Below are 26,190 nucleotides of genomic sequence, written 5' to 3'. Positions count from 1 at the left end.
ACTGTACGAGCTTCAAATGCTTACCTGAATCCCAGCCGCTCTGGGGGAACTCTGTCTCCGGAACTTCTCATCCATTTGCAAGAGGGAAAAGACACGCCAGGTTAGCGTGGAAACATCTAGAGGCGCTGCATACCGCGCTTACCCACCGCATTTGTTCTTCATAACCGGCATCCACACTGAAAACGTCGCGGCACCTAAAAGACACAGAAAAAGAACTCCGTTCAATGCAAATACAAAAGGGGTGCATCGCGCTCTCACTCACCTTCAGCGTTACTCATCTCAGCAGCATGCCGCCATCCCTGGACGCCGGCCATCATCTAAGGAAGGAAAGGAACAAAGTTAGAGAACTATTCAAAAGACTCATACTTACCTGTCGAACTCTTGCCAGTGAAGTAACTAAGCAGCAACGAGCCCGCATCAATCAGCGCACCCCTGCGCTGAAGGCAGGACGGAGAGCACGCTATCCAAGACAACAAGGTGAGCTGTGGATCAAATGGAAGGGTTGGACCCCGGGGAAGAAGGGGTTCAAGCACACAGAGACAATAGGGAGTTAAACTCTGCCAATCCTGTGTTTCAGGCCCAGTCTCCAGTCGAATAGCCTCCAGGGAAGGGTTTGAGGTCGTAATAGGTCAGAACAGGCTGAGTGACGTCCCCGTGGATACAAGGTGAGCGTTACATCTCCTTATGAACCTTTAACCACTCCCCAATTTATCTAAATTAGGATGTGGCAGCTGATTTGCTAACTGTTCTAGTTCGACATCTGTTGTCCCCCCCTTTTCTCTGATTAGTCCCTTTTAGTTAGTGGGCATCATCCCTTGAGAGGTATGACTCCCATCCTTTTCAAATTGCATTTTGACCACTAAAGTTATGACCTTAAAAAATGCAACACAGCAAAACATGTTTATTTACTCATAAGCATCGTAGAATGTATATGTCTGCATTTGTCTGACCTAATGAAATGTCATTTCGGCACGAGGTTGCAGGTTTGAATTACAGGTTTTCATGATTTATTAAAAATTATAACACTTATCAACATGACATTTTCTATACAGACATCTAATTTAATAAGCCACCAACTCACCGAATCTCTGCTTCGTGTTTGGGAAGCTATTCCAGCTTATGACTTCAGTTCCCACAGTTGAATTTCTATCAGTTATCTCAAGCGATAGGCCTTCTCATAAGCTTTTTAACGACATTTGAACCATTATTGTGCACATTATAGTTCCCAAGATAATCAACCATCATGATTTCCCCCTAGTACCTATGTAAAAATAAGGCCAAGCATATTTTTCCCTTTATTTAACAGGCAACGTTTTCTTCCCAAGATCTATATCTAGGCCTGGACTTTGTTGACCTAAACCTGCCATGAAAGCATGTAACCTTTCTTGCAAACTCAAAGGCTGCAGAAATAATCTTCTATTCCTGGCTAGTTGGGTATAACCCTGTCCGTTCACTCATGTGGCAGTCTCTGTAACATGTCACTTGTCACTGGGAATCTAGTTTTACATGTAATTTTTACTTTATACTTACATTCATTGTATCTTCTGTTTTCACAGGGGTCATCTGATAACCTAATCAACCCATTAGTCAGGCACAAACCCCACCCTCTGTCTTGGCTTTGTGAGCTTCAAGGCGATTTTCTTTCAGATAGAGAGATGAGATTTAGCCTTGCCTCTGATGGGGGAAGGTGAGCCGTTATGGGCCTGCAAATCTCCTGAGAAAAATGTCTTATGGACTAAACCCAGCATTTCTTTATGCACAGAAAACTGGTGCTTTTGAATACTGAAATTCCTTTTACACGAGGCCTGCTTTAATATTTGACCTCAAATCGTATGCAGATTTCTCCTGTGCCATGCCATAGACCATCTTTATATTATAACCTCTATTGTAGGGGCAGTTCATTTGTGTCTTGGGGCTGCAATATAACCCTGCACATGCCCACTTCCCACCATCAAGGCCACTTCCTTGACCCCCTATCTTGGTTCATGGTCTTGGATTTACTATCCTCAGTTTCAAACCGGTTTCCTGGTCAGACCATTTTGTTAGCCTATTTACTTTTACATCAGTCGGGAAATTATCAAATAACATGCCGACCTAGTCGCCACTTATCGCAGGACCAAAGGTCTGCAGGCCATTTCAGGCACGCAATTAGTGAATGCCTTCTCTTCAATTAACCCATCTCTTGATTGCAAGTAGTTTTTTAGTCAACTGGTTGGGATTTGGGACTCTTATTTGTAAAGAGCATGCACCATTTGTGTAAAGGATATCGATATCTGTCATTATCCCTATTGAGAAAACTATATTGGCAGATTGAAAGTCTCTGGAGAAAGCCGAGAAGTCCCACTTCGGTGCTAAATGTAAACATTGCACTCAAAAACTACAAAGCTGTTATTTTTGTCGCAAAGTCTAAATCTTTACACAATAAAATCTAGATTTCATACAGTAGACCCCCTCAAACCATTTTCATTGATAACCAGTCTTTATCCAAGCTGCAGCACAGGGGCCATTGCACCCTCTACTTTTCAAGCTAATGCATTCTTTATTAATAAAATTGAAAAGCTTCAGGAAAGGATCGATCAGAATCTGGCTAAGGTTTTAACTCATCAAAGCTCCTTTACACCAAGGGCTTCACCGTCGCCACTGGTGGTGCCCCCACAGTTAAATCCTGTTTCTGATGACACCATTCCACACTAGTAAAGAAATTGAAACCTACTAATAATATATTATTTCTCCTTCCTGCTAGCGCAGACCAGTTCCACTCAGTCGAATTGGTACAGTTTGTCACTCACATCACAAGGAGCTGTTCCATCGGAACTGAAACTCTACACGGTATCACCTCTTTTAAAAAAAAATAACCTCGATCCCAAAGATCTTCAAAATTACCGGCCTATTGCAGGCCAGGCAAGATTCTCGAGAAAATAGTGACGATCCAGTTGCAAGGACATATTGAGAAATGTTCGCTTTTGGATACCTTCCGATCAGGCTTTTGCCAGACACATGGAAGGAAAAAGGCACTGGTCACATTCTGGAGTGACTTATTAAATGTCAGATAAAGGTGAACTCTCTCGTATGGTGATGCTAGACTTAACAGCGGTACTTGATATGGTGGACTATAGTATTCTACTATCACGCCTCATGGAAGTAGGGGGGAGTCTCAGAAAATGACCTTCTGTGGTTTAACTCCTGCCTGTCCAACCGTCGTCAACAAGTAAACTATGGGGGATACCTTTCGTACACTGCCTGTGAGATGTGGCATCCCTCAGGGCTCTTAGCTTTCACCCCTTTTATTCAATCTGTACATGAAACCGCTAATGAATATGTTTCAGGAAATTTTACTTAAGATGTCACTTCCATACTGATAACACACAGGCTTTTATGAAAGTCGCCAATTTTGAGGAATTGTTTCAGAAACCGGGTCAGTGTCAGCCTTTGGATGTCCCAAAATTGGCTGCAGTTTCACTTGTTAGCTGATGATTCTAAATGTCACCCTCTCCCTTGTTTTATGGGGACGAGTTGCAATTGTGCCTCCAAACTTTAAAAACCTGGATCTGGCAGGTGAATCTTGTTAGTGAAGCTCAAATGGGAGCCAAGGTTCAATCTGTTTTCTATTCATTGCAGCTTTTGCACTTTGTCCCCCTCCTCATATCTTTAAATGATCATGCAATGGTGGTGGGAGCTTTGGCCAACTCCTGTTTGAACTATGGAAACGGTCTGCTGGCAGGATGCCTGGAGAAACCATTGAAGAGACTTCAGAGAGCACAGAACCGCTGCAGTTGGGCAAATCTTTAAAGTCTCGAAATCGACAGCTATTGTCTCATTATGGAGATCTCTACATTGGCTTCTGGTGAAGAAGTGAATCGATTTTATGATTCTCTGTCTAGTTTTCAGATGTTTTTAAACAGTCTTGCACTGTCTTATCTGGCAGACAAACTGAAATGGTATCAACGGGGTCGGCCATTCATCTGCGGATAAGCTATTGCTTGAGGTCCGACATGTTTTCAGAGGAGATCAGCGTTTTTGTGGTCTGTCCTTAAACTTTGGAATTCTCTGCCGTGGGAACTTCGAAGCATGACAGAGCTTATGTTTCCATTAATCATCAAACATTTTTGTTTCTGAGCACTAGCTCCTGCAATGCTATGCTGTTAAAGTCTTGTGTATCATCTGCGCCCAAATGCTATTTATTCTGCCAAGCTTTTCGCTATATAAATACTTCAGATATATTTACCTCTGACACAACTTTAGTCTTTTCAAGATTCAAATTGAGCCATAGAGATATCTGTTTGCAACCACGTTTTTCTGAAGCTCTTTGTGAGTCAAATTGAGCAGAGAACAACATTTCATTGTATGTAAAATTTGTCGGATCACCTTTAACCGCTGCTACACTATTCTCAATGGCAAACAACCTAGCTGCCTCCCTGAGCTGTCCAGATGGACTCTGTGCAAATGGTGCATGTATAATGGGCCACCGCTTCTTCAGCAAATTACTTGATGTTAAAAAGCTCAAGTGCAGTGGTAGATTTCCACAGGTGCATCACCCACTCCACCCCCACCCCCCCCACCCCCCCACCCCCCCCCACTGCTCCCGCTCCCCAACCAAGTTATTTGTTCAGGTTTTACTTGAATTCTAAACCATTTCATAACAATGTAGAAATATCTGACATTACAAATTGCTTTTGTTTGTGTAATTGTTTTTGCCGCCCTTTCTATATAAAATATTTTTGAGTTGCTTAATGAGCTATGTGGTAAGTCAGAAGGAGGCAGACCAAGATTTTCCATGTTAAATTATGTTTATTGAAATAATAGAGAGAATGCCTAACTTTCTCTTTTCTAAGGACTTCCCTCCCTAACTCAATTAAACTAGGGTGCTTGTTGACTGGTCGAAAGTCTAAAGTAAGTCTGTCCTCCGTCCAAAAAACAAATCCTTACTGACCCTACCACTCATACTAAATAACTGCTTCCCCTGGGGTTGCTTTGTCAGCAAGTACTTCTCAGCATAGAATTTTCAAATAGCTTCTTGCTATTTCCTGTACCAGTTTGTTCAATTGTTTCAAGGAATTTTTCCACGTCTCTCTTGTTGGTTCTATTTGAACTCTTAAGTTCCTTTCTCTGGGCGTTCTAGCCTCTGAATGTTTATTTAGTCTGTTCCTCTCTTATTGTTGCAAACTGTTCTTTTCTTGACACTAATTCGTCACATTTCTTAGCTATTTCATTATTTGTTAGCCCTGTCTTTACCCTGGGATCTGTGTAATGCACCCAGTGACCCATTTCACCCCCTTTTTGTAGACTTTCCGTTCACTAGGACAAATTAAACGAGCTTCTTAACAAGTCTCGCTCTTCTTATTTATACAATCACTGGGATGAGTACAGTGCCCCCCGGTGTGATTCTTACTCTTAATGTATTCACATTCACTGGTACCAGTAGGCTGACTTAATTCCTTAAATACGCTCCTGATATTATTGTGTCTCTTGTTATGTGCCTTGTCCCCCAGGTCTCCCACTCTCCCCGTTTCCTGTAGTAGTGCAATAGGGTTGCATCACCAGGTCGGCACTCGCCTTTGGCGTTCCTCTGTAGTTCGTCAGAATGGCTGTTGCACTCTCCATCTCCCCGTTCTGACATGCTTCAGTGTATTTCTCCCCGTGGTGTCTCGGCATGGAAAGATGTTGCTGTTCTTTTTTCCTTCCCAGCCACCACCAGGTAAATACTGCTCTGGGCATCCATTCGTGGCTCGAGCACTTCCCAGCCATGGTTTTTCCTCTCTCTGCTTGTTTCTGCAATGTCCCTCCAGGGATTGTTACTTGTTTGGCAAGCGTCCTCGGACATTCCCTTCGCACAGTGCTGCTCTGTTCCTGCTACTCACTCGCATTGAGAACAGTGTTCTCTCCCAGTTACTTGCTTCCCTCAGCTGGTTCGAAACTTCCAGGTCTCTCTCTGGATCTCTGGCTCCTCCCTCTTTTATGATTCTGCTCTGGGGCTTCCCCAGTTTCCAGTAGCAGTCCTTTCTTTGTGTCAGACTTAAGCTCATTGCAACTCCTTCGGGTTTCTTTGTCCCAGTGTCAGGCAATTCTGTATTCTTCCTTACTCCTAGGTTTTTATTTGTCTGTCAGATGAATATTTATCTTCTGCAGAGGTATTGCAATAACCGATGTAAGAGGAGTCTGGTGACTTGTATAGCCTTGGGTTGTTTCTGAGTGTAATGGAAATGTAGTTCCTCATCGAAATGGGAGTCCTTGTCCCGAGGAGGGGAGTTATCTCCATGTGCCCTCTCCCTCGCTGCCAACACTAGGGGCTTACCTTCCTAGCCTTGCAAGGCTCCCTCCTGGGGAGAAGTGACTGAATCCCTTGATTTGTCACAGCTACCCATTTCATTCCACCCCATTTACCCCTTTATGCCCTCTCTCATAAGACTAGGTTTGTTTCTCTGTTCCATTTACTGGCAGAAGTCAGTGAGCAAAGAGTGCGTGATTGCGTGTTTTCTCTTATGGAACTCTTACTTTGAATTTGGGGACCAAGCTGTTGTTGTCCCAATCACAAAAGGGTACCTAATGGGAGGTTGTCTTTTTTACAGGCCATGTGGGTACTGAAGAAGAGACTAATAAAACATTGTTTTATTTATTTAGATTTATTAGATACAAGGTGTTTTGGATGGACATAAGTTACACAGCACATAGGAGCAATCCTGAGGACATGTAATTGGGACAGAACAAACAAGGGTGAAAATACAGGGAGAATGTTGGTAGTGGGCAGACAAGGGGGTGCAGATGGATTTAAGGAGGGGAAATGTGGTGAAATAGTGAGGGGGCATTTTCCAGGTGAAGGAAATGGGCTTTAAGTGCCGATTTGAAAGCCTGATGTGTCAACACGCACGGTTATTGGCATTGGCATTGGATCAATAATCACGTTGGAAGCAGCCGTTGCTGAGCTCTTGTTTTCGGTCCTTGCTCCTGTGAGCTCTCACAGTGCGGCTTGACGTGCCTCTTTGGGAAGGTGCTTTACTCTAGCCCGCTCTGTCTGTTATGGAGGCGAGTGCTGCTGCTCTCGCTGCTGCTGCGGAGGAGACAGGAGAGCGGAGGGGACGCTCGCCCTTGACTGCATCCTTGCCTGCAGAGGATACACCAAAGGCCGCCGCCCCCGACCGTGTCCGTGTGGAGAAACGGGCTGTGCGGTCTCTGGTGAGCAGCTGCAGTGAGACCTGATTTCCTCACATTGGGAGGGAGAGTACTGTGAGTTTGGTGAGCACTGTAAAAGTTTTGTGCGTGCGGTGAATGGTTTTAGAGAACGCCTGTTTGACGTTTCCTTGAGGTTGGCTCTTTGGGGGTCCATTGGCACAGGTTTTTGCACAGGTCTCTCCACTACTGTAGGGTCTCGATCATTGGATTAGACATAGACACCAGTGAGTGGATACAGCCGGGAGACTACATGCCTAATCCTTTGATCCCGGCTGTACATATTTCAGCTGCAGCACTATGGCACTCTTTTGATATATTCAATTAAGGCATTGTGATCAAACTTTGCGCTATTTGTGCGACTTGTGCACTTTACCCTAAGACTCTAATCTTGCAGTCCATATCATACCGTTCTGAGTCGAATAGCTTATCAACTGGCTCAGCTACAGCGAGGACTGTGGGCAAGTGTCTTTGACTTACCCACACTCTGTCTCTAGGAATAGCTATTTGGACATTGTATTGGGCTTTCAATTAACAGCGTTTATCTTACCTACTCTGTTCTCTCCCTACAACAAGGAGATGTTAAACAACGAATAACAAATAAAAATAAAGGAGAAACCTGTCGAAGGCCTACAATCTAAGAAGCACTGTCTTCCGAACCCACAATTATGAAGGATCAATTGGCAAATGTGTCACTCAATAATTTAACTACAAAAGGAGGGTCTTCTTTTAGGCCCTACAACAATGGGGGGGGAGGGTGCTTTTATCCCCCTCTGAGCTTTTTTCCAATTGATTTGCAAGAACCCACAACCTCTGGGATTGCTCAAAATATAAGACCTGCTGCAAATCCATTGGTGAGAAATGTTCTTTCCTCAAATTTGAACTACACTTTAACGGCCACAACAATGAAGACTGCCATTGAAAACTATTTTTGCCGGTCGAAGAGAAGGACCAGGGTATAGGGGCTACCTCTATAGCAGCCTTAAACTTTGTGCTGACATCCTTGGTTAGGGTTTTTGAAAATCTGAAACAAGATGTTCAGTAACACACTGGAATTCTGTTGGAGGTCACAAAAGAATTAGACCTTAATGACACGTTGATCTTAGCCTTAAAAACGGCAATCAATGAATACAAGGGGGGGAAGGGGCTCATATTTTGACTACGATACTGGACTCAAGCCGGGAATATGCAATTGCTAACCAACCAATATGCTGATTTAAAAGATGAGATGATTAATCTGAATAAGAAAATTGATGAATTCGCAAAGGGCGGGGGGGAGTGGGGGCAATGCTGGTTGTATTAATTGCAGGCAGTTTCCCCGTCCAAACATCTCAAACGCTGAAACAAATGATGCTCCTCTGTCCAGTTCAATAATTAAGTTATACGTTTAGCCCAACTGGCAGAGTTTGAGGAGGCTCCCACTGTCATGTAGGATGGTCCTAATATGAAAAGTATCCCGGAGGTGCACCAGGAGATGAGAAAAGGGGGGAAGAAACCAGATGGAAAAACAAGGAAACGGAGGAAGAGACAAATGAAGGGATCTAAAAGCCCCTCAAAGAAGGTTGTCCAGGACCAAATGAAGTTAAGGAAGAAAAAGATGAATCACGGGAATGGTGGATTATATAATCAGAAAGAAGCGATTTTAGAGGCCCAAAAAAAAAAGCGAGTCCAAATAGTTTGGATAAAAAGGTTGGCAACAACCCACAAAAGCCGGCTTTTGAAAACCCAATGAACCTAAAGTTAATAGTTTACAACTACCCAAGGCGACAGTCGGCAGTGAAACAGAACCTGTATTGCCTCCTAGGAAGATTGCTCCGATCTTTCTGAAACCCAAAAAGCTACTGAAAACCGCCCCGTCAGATAAGAAAGTCGTACCCATATTCCTGAAGTGTTTTGAACCGGGAAAGGTCCCTCAGAAACACGATGTTGTGATGAACCAAAAGACTACCCCTTTACCGCCTACAGGCTCATCAATCAAGCAACAGCAATCTGCTCTCCAAATTGAAGAGCCGTCAGCAAGGGTCAATCCAACCCAAAAGAATATGACCGATGGGGCCAATAAATATGAGCCTCCTAAACAAGTCTCGGCAAGAATGATGAGTCAGGATCCTCTAAGTAGGAACCACTCTCAGCAAAATGCACACACACATCTCAGTCTTTTTGTCCACTAACGACTCAGGGAAGGGCTCCCCCTTGAATCGCTCAGGGTGTTAAAGGAAAGGAATACCATACCAGCTCTTAAGTTCCTCTCAACTACTGACATTCAACAACTGAGATTTCCTCTCCAGTCTGAGACAAATATGACAGAGCTTCAAATGACCTCAAAGTTGGCATTTGAAACTATCCTAGGAGCGAAAGGAAGATTGGTCATCAAGAGGCTTCCATATTTCAACTGTTCCCTCTCAAGTAAAGGGAAAAGAAACACCTGAAGCAGTGAATAGTATAAATCCATCTACATCACTTCCAGCCATGTGGGAATGTGTCCCTGAAATTATATCCAGTTCTTCTGAAGCTCCGATTACTGGAACCAAAGCTCTAGTTGAGGAGGAAGTAAAATGTCTGTCCTGGAATACAAGAGGCTTTAACTCTTTCTGTGAACAATCGAAGAAGTGTTTACCCCTTACAAAAACGTTCACATGGTCCTATTTCAAGAAACCTTGGCTTCAGATGTCTTAAATGTTGTTGGCTTTTCCTCCTTCCAGCAGATGGCATCAAGAGGACTAAAAGGACGTTCTAGTGGTGGCCTTCTTATTCTGTGCAGCAATTTGTTGTTTGGTGCTTCTAATTTGCTATCTGGGGATATCAAGAGAATATTGGCAATCGGGGTGGCAAGAAGACCTGCTGATCCGGGTCCCAATTGGATTATAATTAATCTGTATTGGAACCTCTTATCTACCCCTCTAATTGAATTCCTGTGTTCCCTATCGGACCTGCTAGTGGATTTCGCAGTCTGTTTTCCGGACAACCAGTTGATCATTATGGGCGATCTGAACTCCCAGTGCCTAAAGACAACTAGGAACAACGTCTCAGAAAAAGAGATGAATGATGGAGGCTATGCCTGGTGTAGTTTTATGTCCGATCGGGAACTAAGAATGCCCAATGGTAATATCCATGGTGATATCCCTAGCAGACATACTTAGCATAGGGATCGGGTGGTCTCAACGATTAACTATGCTTTTACCTCTATTCAAATGTTTGAAAAAATTGTACATCATTCAAAATAACAGAGGGAAATGCAGACTACCATCGCATGTTAGAAGCCCCTTTTTCCCTTAACCATAGGACACAATCTCAGTATTACTTGGAGAAATTATCTGTGAATTCCGCAGGTAACTGCTTGAAGAGATTTGAGAGAGGGGGACGTACTCTCAATTGCAAATTAGATTTAGTAGCCAATGAGCTCACAGATCAGCAACTGGAGGACTACTGTGAGCCTTCCCATTTCAGTCAATTTCTATGGGATTTAAACCCCCCCCTCTCTGGCCCTACTATCTCTTTCTGACAGAATAAATATCACTTTGACGCAGTTATTTATGGAAGAAAAAACTAAAGGGGAGCCAAAGTGTGATACTAAGGAGAACAGTATATGACTCTAAAACCCTTGAACTTTGAAGTAAGAGCTTTAAATAACAATTATTGGCTGAGATCATATAGATCCCCGGGAGACAGAAAGAGGGGGAAGAAATGTTGAAAGCTGTTTGTGCGAGAAATTCTTGCAATTTTTAGTCAATTGTGAGCCCTATGAAAACATCAGTTGGCCAATCCCAGGATACTATGATTCAGAAATCTACCTGGATAAACCATTTCTCTCTAGTATACAGCTCCTTTGATTATCTGGAACACAATCTTGAAATATCTTCAACATGGTCCTTGAGTTATACAAGGGAGGATATTGAGAAACTAATAAAAAAAAAATCCTCTGCCTCGAGGGCGCATGGCACTAATGGTTGGAGTAATGCAGTCCTCAAACTAAACACAGAATTGTGGTCCAGAGTCCTGAACAACTTGTTTGATAAGATCATTCTCTCAAAAACTATCCAGAATCATGGCGTCAATCAATTATAGTCCCCATCTATAAAAAAGGCGATCGACAATCCCGCTGAATTATCGACCCATATCGCTCCTTGATGCGGATGGGAAGATCTTCATTATACTAGGCAAATTAAAAAAGTGGGCGTAGGCAACTAGGATTATTCCTGAACAGACAGGTTTTAGAAGAGGACTTTCTACCTCCCTCAGCACTCTAATCCTCAATTGTCTAAGTTCAGAGACCTACACAAAAGGACCCACCCCCCTATTCGGAGCCTGGGTTGATCTTACCCAGGCCTTCGATACTATTAATAGGAATAAACTCTGGTGCAAGTTAAAATCTTGGGGGTCTACCAGATAATTTGTTATCCATCTTGATAGAACTGCATGAAAGATCATCACTAAAAGTTTGCTTGTCCCAATCGGGTCTCCTTTCTTAGTCTATTAAACTAGAAAGGGGGGTACGTCAAAGATGCATGTTGGCACCTTTTCTCTTTATTTTATACTTGTCTGACTTGTGGCAATGGCTGGAGAATGGCCTTGTGGCTCCTAAATTGGGTAGCATGAAAATTAATTGGCTAGCATATGCTGACGATATTGTCATTTTAGATAATTCACAAATTGGTCTGCCACGATTATTGTCTACATTATCAGACTATGCCAAAGAAAATGATCTCAACATTAATCCAAATAAGTCAAAAATCATGGTATTTAAACATCCACTAAAGAATTAAAAATCTTTTGTTTGGCAACTGGACTCTTTTTCTATTGCTATGTCCAAACAGGTTACTTATTTGGTTTCTAAATTAAAAGCCTGCCTCACTCAGGTCGACCTGCTCCAGACCATAGAATTAAAGGTTGTCCATGCTCCCACTTCTTTAGTTCTATGTTGGTAAGGTGGTCCCGGTAATCACATTTGGGGTGGAATGCAATCTGTTGGCCCTAGATGTGGAATGGAGTAAAATGGAAAGTAACGTCTGGAAAAAATCACTGACACTGCCGAACAGTGTCCCCATTTCATGTCTAAGATACAAACTTGGCCTTGTCTCTCTCGGTGCATGGATGGAGTGGAAATGGGTATTGCTGTACAGACTGATATTGGTCCCCCCTAAATCCTCACTGTATGAAGAAGTTGCAATTGCTTTGGATAACCCACATTTATTTTTCTCAATAAACTAAAACTCGGATGTAATGAAACGTTGGCTGCGGCTGATACTGACATTGATACTCATCTCTAATCTGATGAAAGTGAAGGAGGCTCTCCATCGTATGGATTGGATCAGGACTATAGATAAAATGAGGCTATGCAAACTGTCGTCTTCACCATCTTTAATCGATAAACCTAGGTCAACGGTCCCGAAATACTTAAGGGAATTTCCTGATTCAGTTGTACAGATTAATTTTTTGAGATTAAGTCTTAATCTGCTCCCAACGAGGGAGATTCTGCATGTCCAACATGGGAATGTTGGGATGTTTATCCGACACATTTCTGTGATAAATGTGATGCAAATATTACACAATCTATTCGCCATTTGCTGATGGAATGGTCAGGAACTTGGCCCCTGAGAGTATTGACATTTCAAAGGTTTGTTCATGACCCTCATTCGCTCCTCTCAAATGCATTCTGGAACAGGTTGATTTCGGGAATGATAATCTTTCTTAACTTGAAGATGGGTGCTTTGTTCAAGGAGCGTAATCTGATAACTATTAAGGGAGATATGAACCTGAATGTTAAATCACATGTTACATTGAAGCGAATGTGGTCAGTTGAATTTCCTTTTCCATTTCCTTGTTTATCCATTTCTTCTATGACTCCTTTTTAAAAAAATATTTTTGTATGACTTAGTTAACTAATGTTTTAATGTTATGATCTAGAAATACCATTTTATTTTTCGATTTGTGTAAAGTCATGTTTTTCTTTTTTGGCTAATGCACAATAAATACATTTTTTAAAAAGCCTGCATGTTGGATGTGTTTTCTTCAACCGCTGGGGTTAGAGACTCCAACTGGAAAAAGGGGCAAGTAGTGAGACCTAACAGAAGACGGCACAATAGACGGGGGGGGGGGGGTGGGTGGGATACATTGAGTAAGGACTTTGATCTAAGGGAATGAGTGGGAGAGTAGTGAGTAATTGTGGTGGTGATGTTGTGGAGGTTTGAGGTGTGTTTGAGGGGGTTTACCATCAGTTGTAAGAAAAAGAAAGACCCCCCTACCGCTCCCTAACCCTCAAATTTATTTATGAATACCCCCCCGCATCCCATCTTACATATATAGTCAAATTGGGCATCCCAAATTTGGTCTGTTGGGATTCAGTCTTTTCTTGCTCAGTCGTTTTGGGTATTACAGGTTGAGGGTGCTACGCAATGGATATATATGACATTGAGGTGCTAGAACAATAGAATGGATCAGTTAGGCATTGATGTTCGACAAGTGTGCAAGTGTTGTGGAGGGGTGGGTGAGTAGCAATTAAAGTTGTAGGGTGTGCATGTTGCGAATTTGAGGATTTTCTAAAGTATGACAAAGTAAAGTAGAGTCTGAGGAAGGGGCTGTCACAGTAGTCAAGTCAACTGAATGCAAGGGTGAAGATGAAAACAGTTTTTGTTGAGTGCTAGGTGAGAGGAGGGTATATTTTTACAACAAAGTAAAAGCAATTCTGGAAGCAATAGCAGTGGAAGTTATGTATGTTGAAGGTTTAGATTACTGTTGAACAGATCCCCAGGGTTAAGCTGTTCATAGAAACAAGTTATTGAAGAAGGGGGTGGAGAGCGGCTTTTAGGGCTGGGAGTTGGATGATTTTAGTTTTGGCAGAATTAGGCATGACAAATAGAAGAGCCAGTCAATGGGGTATGGCAAGGTGACAAATAGAAGTATTATTGGGTAGGTCAGGTGTGAAGGTGGGGGGGGGGAGGAGAAGTAGATTCTGATACCCGCAGCACAGGAGGAGGTACAAGTTCCAATAGAGGTAGATTAGCACATAGAGGAGAGGACCAAGGGCAGTGTCTTGTGGGACAGTGAGAGTGGTTGTTGGAGCCGGGTTGGATGGTTGAATGTCATAAGAGATGATGAAGCTGCAGTCTGAGAGGTACGAGTGAAACAAAACAAGGGCCGAGTGCTGCTGTACTAGGCCAGTGAGAAAGAACTGAGAGTAGAAAGGTTTGAGCAGTGGTGTCAAAGACAGTATGAAGGTTGAGGAGGGTAAGGATGGAGGAGAGTTTATTTTGGTTGGATTTGTGGGCAAGAACTGACTGTGGGGTGATGGGAGCAGAATTCTGATTGAAGGATTGCCTTTGAAGTTGCTGGCTTCTAGTAAGTGGAGATCCTATTAAAACAACCTTTTTCAGGGATATTGGAGTAGAGGGGAAGTTTTGGGGGCTGGGTAACAAAGGGTCGGTTGGGGTCACAAAAGATATTTTGAGGCATTTCACAACAAGAGTTGTGATTTCTAAAGCCATAATGAATAACCTGGAGAAGAGGTTTAAGATTGAGGAGCGATAGGAGCAGGTGAATGGTTGCAAGTGCATTGATGGTTTCTAGAGCAAATAGATCCATAAGGTCACAGAATGGGTTAGTCGCGCCTTGAAACACTTGTGTATAGGCACGTTTATAAATGACATATCTTATATCATATGATATAGTTTAGTAATTAAGGTTGTGGGGCGGGAGAGGCAGGAGATGGGAGTGGGGCGAGATGAGAAAGAGGGGTGAGGGGTGAGGGATAATAGGATGGAGTGAGTGTGGTTGATTTTTGCAATTAAAGAGAGGTAAATGACAGTCAATATTGGAAAAAGAGGAAAATATAGATGGAACTTATGGGGGGTGAGTATGGCCTGGAGTACGGTAGAGTTTGCAGGGATTGGATTGATAGGAAAAGGTGAGGTTGCTGAAGTAGTTGGATGTAAAACAGTTGAGGGCATATATAAGGACAAGAAAATGGGGAGAAGGAAATAGACCAACAGCGAAAGTGGAGATGCATTTTGGTCCTAAGACCGATTTCTGTGGTGATCCAGGTTTGGGCATAGAGAGGCAAAAGGCTAAAGGTGTGGGCATGCTAATGGTGACAAAAGGGAGAACTAAGAATAAGATGTAAGTCATTTAAGGCTTGTTTGACTTAGTTGTTGGCATTGGTGGGGGAGAGGGTAAGAAAGTAAGGCTCAGATATCCAGATAGGGAGGCAGCGAGTTAGGTTTGAAATTGCATTGGAAGGGTGGTGATCGGGGAGGGGGGGGGCGGTGGGGATAGTGGGGATGAGATTGCAAATGGGGTCTGGCCTATCTGCGCATCAGATGGGCTCTGGGCGACTTCTGTCAACACATTGACTTGCTACTTGTGTAAGGAGCTGGTCTGTGCTGCCCAGCTCTGTACGGTATTTCCCCCTGGCTGGTCCACCTCTGGGTCGCCATTTCAGGTGAGATGTCTACTTTTTAATGTTTGGTCCCTATCGGCTCATGTCGCTGAATGCTATGCCCTTTCTGGATTATTCCCCATACTTGGTATGTGTCACGGAGACATGGCTGAAAGATTCCTCTGCCCCGCTCCTAGTTCATGCCCTTCCTCCTGAGTATGGTATGCTCAGGTAGGATAGGGTGCCCCCTTGGTCTGGTGGGGGCGATTTAACTTATATATCGCTCTACTTTTAATTGTTCCATTGTTTCTTTTAAGCATACACTAAACTATCTAGGTTGTGATGTAGAATTTCTTGAAACTGTGACAGATTTGAGACTTCAATATGAGACTTTTATAGTCCTTGTGGACTTTGAGCTCAACCCCAACAACCCCAGTGATTTGCAGGTGGTTTGTCTGATTTCTTCCCTTGCATACCTTCGTCTGTCCCAGTTAGTTGTGGGCCCCACCCACTCTTTGGGCACAAAACCTTAGACCTGATATTTGCCCCACTTCCTTTGGCCATGCTATATCCCTACTTGCCAGTTATTTGGTCTGACCTTGTGGTCATCCCCTTTACTGTTAATGTGTCTCCAGTTTCTCTGGCGAATACCCTTCCCCGTCCTCCTTCACAGCGCTGGCACAATATTGTAGGTGCTCAATCTTTTCTGCTATCACTAATTCACTTCCTTTGGACATCCCCTGTGATTTTACAGCTCTCTTCATCCATGGTCACCACTGCTAATAATTTGTCACTGCTTAAAGCATCTCGACCTCATGGCCGTCCCTCAGATCCCTGGTTATCTGCCGAGCTTGGTACTCTGGTTTAGAGGCAAGCTGAGTGGAAGTGGTGCATATTCTGTTGCCCCATGGCACGCCTTGCGCTGCGCTAAGCCACTGCTTTATATCGGCATGCGGTTTTACAAGCTGAATGTTCTAATTTTGCTTCTCATGTGGAAGTTGCAGTCCACCCCCCTAAAGAACTTTTAAGTCGGTTTAGTCTCTCTCCTCCCTCCCTGCCACTAATCGGGTGATTCCTTCACAGAGGCTATGCGACACTCTCTCCACATTCTTCAACAACAACATTGTTAATAGGCAGAAGATTTCTAGCCATTTGGTCTTGTCGGTTTTGGCGGTAGATGTTGCTATCCCTAGGCAGTCTTCCTACTCCTGGTCTGCTTTTCTGGTCTTTCAGGACTATGATTTTGTTCAAGCTACTCAAAGCATGAAATCAACCTCTCTTGCAGACCCTATTCTACTCAGCATTCATAAAACCATCATTTGCTTTGCACCACCTATGTGAACCCTTTATTGCTCTGTATTGATATGCCCTGTGGTACTACCCCGTGAATTCCACATTGCATTACTGGGTACGATTATTCGCTCGGCATCACTTGTGAATCCTTTAATTGCATCGCACGGCTACTTGCCAGCACTGACTGAGTGCCCACAATTGCTATGTTGACCATTTCATTGCTTACCTACCTTGTGCTAGCGTATTGAGAAACCAATAACCCGCTTCTTATGCTCCCGCTACTATGCATTTCCAAAGTGTAGTATCCACCCTCATCCAACTTGCATTCTTCTTGCTAATCACTCTCATATCACATCTAGACTCAGCATTACCTTGCCCAAACTCACTTATAGCTGCCCCTTCACAGAACTACAAACACATTATCTTGGCATCCTTCTGTGCATCACAACAAATACCTAGCACCGACCCTCCTGCGCACCCACAACGCCCCAGTAGTACCCTCAACAACGCACTCCACCACTCCATTTCTACCTAACCATGGACTCCCTACTGGCTAACCCCTACCTCAACAATCCAGCACTCTGGCTACAACACTTCACCAGGAAACCCTCCCCCAACCAACCTTGCGCTGCACCATTGAGAAACCTGAGACTAGGGTCCAGATTATCACACATCGCCTACCATCGCCCTATCAGCACCCAGTCTACCAAACTCTCTGACACACCCTTGCTGGACCCCACCACTGACTCATATACCACACCTTCCATTACACTACCTTCAACAACTATAGAAGCAGCTCTGATCAATTATAGGTCTCTCACTGCCCATGCCCTTGACATGGCTGACCTCATCACTACTCTTGACTTGGACCTTATAGCGGTCACTGAAACTTGGCTCCATGCGGCCTCAGGACCTCTGCTATCCCTTGCTATCCCTGACGGTTACACATCATCAGAAGTGATCGTAACACTGCTCAAACAAAAGGAGGAGGTATAGCCATTATTTACAAAACAGCTATAAATCTCAGTCTTTCCACTCCTGGCCAATTCAAATCAGTAGAATCCCTCACAGCTAAGCTTGCCATCTCCCCTAACCAGACTATTACTGTCCACATTATATACCGACCCCCTGACCCCATAGCCACCTTTACCGAGGATCTTGCCTATACTCTATCAGAAAACACTAAAACCACTTCTCAAATCATCGTATTAGGTGATTTCAACTTAAGACTACACAAGTCTAATGATGCATCTGCCCAAGATGTCAATAGCTTACTACTCAACCTAGGCTTCACACAACTTGTCACAGCACCTATTCACTCTAAGTGCAGAATCCTAGATTGGATTGCTGACCTTGATCGTGACGTGAAGGTCAATTCCAACCTACCATGCACCTGGACGGACCACCATCTTATCACCTTTAGCATCCCCTCTAAAACTTCTATCTACCCCTAACATTGTACCTGCCACACTCACCAGGAACAAGCGTAACATAACTTGCGCCAAACTTATCCCACTTATCCTCCCTGCCCTCAATGATCTTTCTTCAATATGCTCGGATCCTACTGTCTTGGTAGACTCCTACAATCAGACCATGTCAAAAGCACTAGATGCTATCGCTCCAGCCAAACTATGTAAACCCAAACCCTGGGCTCACCTCAATTCCTGGTTCACAACTCAGCTGAGAACCCTACGTAAGGAAAAAAGGACCCTTGAAACTCGCTGGAGCAGCCACCCTACTGGATCCAATAAAGTTAGCATGGCATTAGCAATTCTAAACTATAATGAAGCCATCCTGTCTGCTAAAAAAGAGACATATAATAAACGTATTGAACTTGCCCAATCCAATACTAAGGAGCTCTTCAAAATCCTAAAGGAACTGGAATCCCATGCCCCTCCTCCAGGCACCTGTTCCAAAGACAGCACTTGGTGCACCAACATCCAAGAGGCTCTCCTGGGTAAAATTACCATGCTCCAAACTAAAATCAATGGTAAAAAAAAACTGCCTGCATTCTTTTACAGCACAGCTTGCTCCTCAGGCTAACCACAAATCCAATACTTCATCCCTGCAACCATTCTCCTTTTCACCTCTCTCCACCTCTGAAGTTGAACGCATAATCAACACCCTTAAGCCCTCTAATTGTCAGGGAGATGCCTGCCCTGCCATCATTATCAAGGAGGCCTCTCACAACCTGGCACCCTTCATCACCACACTATTAACTCCTCCTTCAGGACGGGGATCGTCCCGGATAACCGTAAGGATGCCTGGGTTATTCCTCTTCTGAAAAAACCTACCTTGGATGCTAACATTCCTACCAATTACAGGTCCATCACCACAGTGCCGTTTCTTTTAAAAATTCTTGATCGAGCGGCATATCTGCAGATCCAAGATTACCTTGAAACCAATAACATCCTGGGTTTAAGGCAATCGGGCTTCCGCCCTCGCCACGGTACTGAAACTACCCTGTTAGACCTAAAAACGCAAATAGAAGATCTAAAAGACAAGGGAAAACTGGCGCTCCTACTCTTATTAGACCTCTCCGCAACATTCAACCTAGTCAATCATCAAATCCTCTGCCACCACCTCAAAACTGCAGCCAACTTCTCTGAGAAAGCCACAGCCTGGATTACCTCCTTCCTGGATAACCGATCCATGAGGGTCTTCTCCCCTTCCGCCACTGCAGAACCGTCCCCTGTCACATGTGGTGTCCCCCAAGGATCATGTGTGTCCCCGACACTTTACAATGTCTTCACAAAACCTCTATTTGACATATTGGACCACATGGGCGTCACGTACACTAATTACGCTGGCGACACCCAAATACTTATTCCCATTACAGGCGACTACAAAACTGATTCCTTAGCTATTAACACCATTTGCAAGTCATCCAAGCCTGGATGGCGCAGCACAAAATATGTTTAAATGAAGAGAAAACTGAGCTCCTCATCCTAGGCTCACCCCATAAACTCAGTAATCTTGACCCCTCATTCAAGTCCTTCACTATAGATGGTAACTACATCAAAGTGGCCAAGGACACTAAGACTCTAGGTATGAACCTTGATTCCACACTCTCCTTAACTAGACAAACCAATGCAGTCGCCTCAGCTGCATCTTGCACATGCAAGCTCATCACAGCCTGCCGCTCCTTTCTGTCATCAGCCAACTGCACCACCCTAGCAAGGACCTTGGTCCTATCTAAAATTGACTATTGCAATGCCCTCTATCTAGGCACCAATCAATGCATTATTCGAAAGTTCCAAATTACCCAAAATAATGCTATTAGAGCAACCCTTAACATCCCTAGGACCTCCCACATCTTGGAACACAGACAAAACCTCTGCTGGCTTTCAGTTACCAAAAGACTCTCCCTTAAAGCGCTGACACTTACACACAAAAGTATCGAGAACCAAGCTCCCAGTTACCTCTCTAACAGGTTCACAACTCATTCTGCTGCGAGACCTCTTAGAAGCGCACACGCCAATTGCCTTGTCATCCCTCGCTTCAACCTCCAAAAATCTGGAGGCCGTAGCTTCCAGTTCTTGCAGCTAAACTGTGGAACACTCTACCCAACCTACTCAGAGCTGAACCTTCGTTCCCTGCCTTCAAGCGTATGGCCGAAGCCTGGCTGTCCACCCTTGACTAGGCATGACCTGATTGGAACATTCATCCCAGCATTCTAGCCTGCCTTTGCTTCTTATCTTGACTTTACCTATTGCTCAAGCCTGTGTAAACTGCACACCGTCATTTAACTTATGTATTATGTATGCTTTGTATAGTTTTTCATAAATACTGTGTCTGTAACTATGTATATCTTGTATACCTTACTGTAAATATTGTGTCTGCATGTAACTTGCCTGTAACTAAATAATGCGCCCGGTTGCCTTCGGGACTTGTGCGCTATACAAATAAACAAATACAAATTCCTGCTATTGCACCTATAGTCTCTGCTGTGGTTAATCTGTTCTTTTCTAATGCTCACGTTCCTGCTACACTTAAGCATGCTCTGATTATTCCCCTTCTCAAAAAAACTAATCTGGAATGGTAGCAGGCGCTACACTTAGATGGAGGTACGAAGGCTAGCCAATAACACTTAGTTGGAATTCTCAATGTTAGCATGTGCCACACTTAGAAGTGAGAACATTAGCCTGCACCGTATCTAAATAATATTGTGAAGGTTAGCGAGTGCCACACTTAGACGGAATCATGTAGGTCAGCAAATGCTACACTTAGATAGTACTATGAAGGTTAACATGTCGAAATCACATATAACCCACTAACAAATATAAGCACACACTCTCTGCATACTTATTTCACTCAAAAACTCACACAACCATCTCTCGCATGCACTTCACCAACACATAAGCCGCACCAACAGCACACGCGGACTGACACCGATCCAATACTTGCACCAAAGCTCAGCACCCGGTGTCTACCGAGTTCAAGCTGCCAACAGTATACCACTCCTCTCACTATCCTACTCCCTCTTCACCTTACTAACCCATCCCACCTTCTTGTTTACAGATCTGCCAGAGCGCCTGGGGACCAATTTCGTGGGTGACGGTGCGCTATATAAATACCATTAACATAACATCCTTCTGTTTCTTCGAATTTTCACTCTATTTCCCTTCTTTCGTTTCCTATGAAACTTCTGGAAGCTTTGGATACCCCTCTTCTTTGCTCATTTCTTGAAGACTCTGGATTTCTTAACCCTTTCCAGTCCGGCTTTCGTCCTGAAGGGGGAACAGAATCGGTCCTGGTGTCTGCAGTTGATGATTTGGCCCAAATCGTGGATCAGGGTGGTATCAGAGCCCTGGTCCACCTCGACCTTTCCGCCGCAATTGACACTGTGGACCATGGCATCCTCATTGAGTGGCTGTCTTTGGCAGGTATCTCCGGCCCGGTCCTTGACTGGTTTCTGTCATTCCTTTCTGATCGCTCTGTAGTTACTTTCACTATTCATCTCATCTCCTAGGCCCCTCATTCTGCTGTTCCTCAAGGTTCTGCTCTCTCCCCTCTTCTCTTAATGTTTATATTGAGCTTCTTGTTAAACTGATTGACTCTTTTGGGTTTCGGTGCTATTCATACATGTATGACACTCAGATCGTGGGGTGGCTTGATCTTGCTCTCCCTGCTAGATTGAGGTCCAAATCATCTGCTCCTCTCCAGAGACCTGTGTGTTCTCCTCGGCTTTCTGACATGTTGAACATGGCCCCCTGCCATCATCTTCTGCAGTGATTAAAAATCTGGGTGTGAATCTCTTTGCTTCACTGTCTATACAGGCTCAGGTTAGTGCGATGTGCCAGTGCATCCACTTTAAACTGTGCATCTTGTGTAACGTTTTACCCTATCTGCCCCTCACCCCCTCGACCGCTTGCTTTGTCCCGTTGTTGGATCCTTTCTGATGTCCGGATCCTTGGAGTATTGGATCTCTTTTTTTTTTTCTTCTTGCGCAACCTGTTTTCCTTCTTAATCGACTGCAAATTCTTCTAAATTCTGGAGCCAGGCTGGCCAATGGTGCTGCTTGCTATTCCTCTGTATCCCCCCATCTTGAATGCCTTGCATTGGTTGTCAGTGGCCAAATGGATCAAGTTTAAGGCCCTTTGTATTGTTCAAAATTATTTTACAAAACGGGCCCCGAATATGTTCAAGTAAAATTCAGCCAGTATTTTCATCCCCATCCTTTGCGTTCCTCCACTGATTTGCGTATCCTTGTTCCACGTTTTAAGTACTCTCGTGTTGGGAGGTTGCTCTTTTTCAGTGGCCACTGCTCAGTTATGGAACTCCACCCAGCTGTCCCTTTGCAAGATTTCTGACCATCTGTTCTTTTGGTGTTCCCCGAAGATTTTCTTGTTCACAGTCTGAATCCAGCTTGTTTCACCGCTAGTTTCCTTTACAGTTCTAACTCCTTAGCGCCCTGATGCCCAAGTTGGTGAAGGCTGCACTCTAGAAATGTATCTTTTATTTGCAGCATTTGGCTTATTACAAACCTTTATGCAATTATCAAACTATCCATCACAAAAAAGTACAATTCCTCTAAAATGTAACATCAACATCCTAAGACCATAAATCGTCTACCATAGTCCCTTACCATCTTTCAAACCTACCCGATTTAATAATATCTAAAAATCGGACCGTTGCTAATGCCAGTGATGTGTTTTGCCCACTAATTAAAAGCATCCACCAATCTTCCACCGAGAAAGTGCTTTGCGCCTCCACCAAAGATTTAAAAAACACAGTTCTCAAAGCTGGCCATTCCAGACAGTAGAGTACTAGATGTTTCAGGGTTCCACTGCCCGTGTATTTATGCAGTGATCAAAGCTAACTTTTGCTGGCCTTGGTTTCTTTCTACCCAACAGGATCTCTGCAATTGGCATCAAATTTAATCTAATTCTCATGAGTTGTTAGATAAAATAGCCATTGGGGAATTTGGAAAGGTAGATGGTTAAAAGGTTTGAACTTGCTGGCTTCCTCTGAGGCCAGGATCCAATCGGTCCTTGCACATTTTTTATGATGCCTTATTCGGATTTCCCTTTAGTTCCTTCTCAGAGGAGCCAACTTCATCCAGCATAGCCTTATACCTTCCTGCCGACTGTTGGAGCCCATGCCTCTTATTCCCAACAATTTCAGTCTTTAAAGCGCCGAAAACCAAAGATGTTTCTTCCAAGCTATATTTTAGATACAACAAGGAAGCCAAGTCCACCCTGGCCTTCAGGGAGATTACACAGGGTGAGCAAATGGTCGAAGGTCAGAGGCAGATGGGTTTGTGGTGGCGAGCGAAGATGTGAATAAGAAAAGGCCGAGGGCATTGCTCTTAGTGTGAGTAGGAATTTTAGGAAGGGAGGTGAAGGATTAATCAGACATGGGGGCAGTAGAAGTCCAGTTGGAGTGAGCCAGATATTTAAGGGAGGTTACCCATGAGGGCTAATGTGGTAGTGGTGGGGAAGGGATTCTAGGAGAAAGTGCAGGTCCTAGAAAAGAAGTTGAGGAGGACAGGTGGCCTTTAGAAAAGGATGAAGGTGAGGGAACAAGTAATTGTGTGGTAGTATATTGGAATGAGGGCACACGAAAGTTGGATGGGGCAGTGAACCTTGTTTATAGGGAGGCAGACTCCACTCCAGTAGTGGGTTGGCTGGGTGAGTAATGGAGTAGGCTCATGAAGGGCTTCAGGTATGGCGATGTCATGAGATGATTTTAACCACGTTCCAGGAATGCCGATGACCTTTACTTTACGTTGGCGAGGTGGGAGGTTTTGCTGAACTCGGATTGGACGTTCCGCAGGCCGAGAGAGCAGGGACGATTCAGGGCCTTTCAACTTTTTTTTTTTCAGTTGAAAAGGGTCCCTAGCCTCAGGACACCTCAGCAACTGCCCCATGTTGGCAGTCAGCAGTCTTATGAAACAGCAATATATTTCATACAGGGATTTAAATGTGTGCTTTACAACACTCACTCATGTTAAAATCCACACTTACTGGAGCCCTTCAGGCCGTCATCCCCCTCACCTTCACCAGGTCTCTGTGATATCTGGAAGTGTTCTCATCACCTCTTTGCCTTTTTTCTCCTGTTGCTCCACATTAGCCCATTGCTGACAAAAATGCATGAATAGCTTTTCAGTGAACACTTGGTGTTTCAGCTCACCACTGGCTGGCTGACCGTCTCCTGATAATCTGCGGCTATTAAGCCAATTCTTCTACATTTTAATGTGTGCACCTCATGGGTGCCTCAAACTGTTCTTCTATGCTCTAGGTGGGGGAGTTGCAAACAAGTTGAAATATGCCCACACACGCTGTGACACATCTGCAACTGGCCATGCTAGAGAGAGTGGATGGAGAGAGAGTAACGTGATTGCGGATGTGAACGGTGCAGGCAAGGTGTGGTGTGCTTGGCTAGGATGCCATGTCTTTTTTGTGAATAACAGAGGATGTAAATGGTGTATTACGTTGGCTGGAAGGTGCCGGTGGACCAGAGACAGAGTACTGTTATTGGGCCAGCCAGATTAGGCTTGAGTATGAATGTGAGCAATGTGCCCCTGTTTTTTCTTTTCCCGGGCCCAGGAAGACTAGTATTATAAATGCTCTGGGTCAGGAACAGACCTACAGGTGTCACCTGGTCAACCGGCCCTCTCCGGGTAAGGGCGCACACTTCCCTCCCCCGGAGAAGGGACAGTTTCCAGGGATACCACCCCACCTTCCCAGTCCACCTGCTCTGGTGGGGCATGCTTAGCAACCTGCAAATGAAAAGGTTAGTAACTCAGGAGATGTGCCACAATACTGAGTTCCTGATGTTAATAAAGCACAGTGCACCAGAGGGGGAGTTGTTACCCTTGTGGGTTTTTATATATAAAGACTTGTTAACTTTTTTTTTAAAGAAGCAAACACATCCTCTTACTTCATACCAGCCCCATGCTACAATTCCCTTTTCCCCTTCAGTGTTTTATAATACATGTATCAGAGTAATAGCTACTCATTGCACAAACCCATCAATATAAACTTAAAGCAAGTTCCTATACATACCTCCTACGGGCACCATACTTTCCTCCTCAATCTCCCACTTCATCACAAACCATTGCTTGCTTTGCGCCCTCTCAAACCCCTTAGTAGCTGCAATCTGCTCTAACCCAAAACGTTTCCCTGTTCCTAGTCTTCCTGGTCACATAACCCCAATACACAGTACCTTTTTGTCCTCTGGCATCAGGTCAGTTCTGTACCCTGTCTGTCCCGCTGCTGGGGTGGCACCACAGGTATCTTGTCTGTGGATATGGCAAACCCTGTTCATAGTTAGGGCTTTGGGAGCCTCAGTCCTCATTGGATGGGTGGTGTTCCCACACTGCTTTGGGAGCCCTCTGAATCCATATAACGCTCCTTTGTGTTTAAATGGGGTTTTAGAAACCCTTAAATTCTTCTGTGGTGGTGCTGTTGCTGCAGGGCTTCAGAAACCCATGGTTTAGCTTTTCTGTGTGAGGGTGCTATTTGGATGGGGCTCTGCCAGCCCTAAATAGTCATTGGGGCTTATGAGCCCATGCTCTCTGCTGGCAGCGCAGTAGTTAAACGTCATTTTTCCTCTGTGGTAGTGTTTTAATTTTGATAGGGCAGGGCTCTAGCAGCCCTAAATGTTTGTTTGGGTTTATGAGCCCAAGTTCTCCCTGCTAGTATGTGCAGGGTTAAATGTCCTCTGTGGCGGTGATTCCCAGGCGAGGAAAGTCCAGCAGAGTCGACGCTTAGCCAGTGCACATCGCGCCGAGCCCCGGCTGCATAAGACGTTGTGACCAGGGCTCCGGGTAAGTCCTCTTTCTCCGCTCCCCCCATCTGGCCACAGGGAGAGCGGATTGCTTGCAGGCCCCCCGGCTCTGCTGGTGTTCTCTCTGG

At 44.3% G+C, this 26,190-nt stretch overlaps 1 protein-coding gene across 2 annotated transcripts in view; it reads left to right on the top strand.

The window, feature by feature from the left end:
• Positions 1 to 26,190, top strand: part of MKLN1 (muskelin 1) — a 1,341,339-nt gene that overhangs the window by 564,254 nt on the left and 750,895 nt on the right. The window lies entirely within an intron of this gene.

Source organism: Ambystoma mexicanum, chromosome 12 (genome assembly GCF_040938575.1).
Source record: "Ambystoma mexicanum isolate Mex_15411 chromosome 12, UKY_AmexF1_1, whole genome shotgun sequence".
Classification (NCBI taxonomy): Eukaryota; Metazoa; Chordata; class Amphibia; order Caudata; family Ambystomatidae; genus Ambystoma; species Ambystoma mexicanum.
Note: the sequence above shows the minus strand (reverse complement) of the source record. Positions and strands in the feature narration are given on the sequence as shown.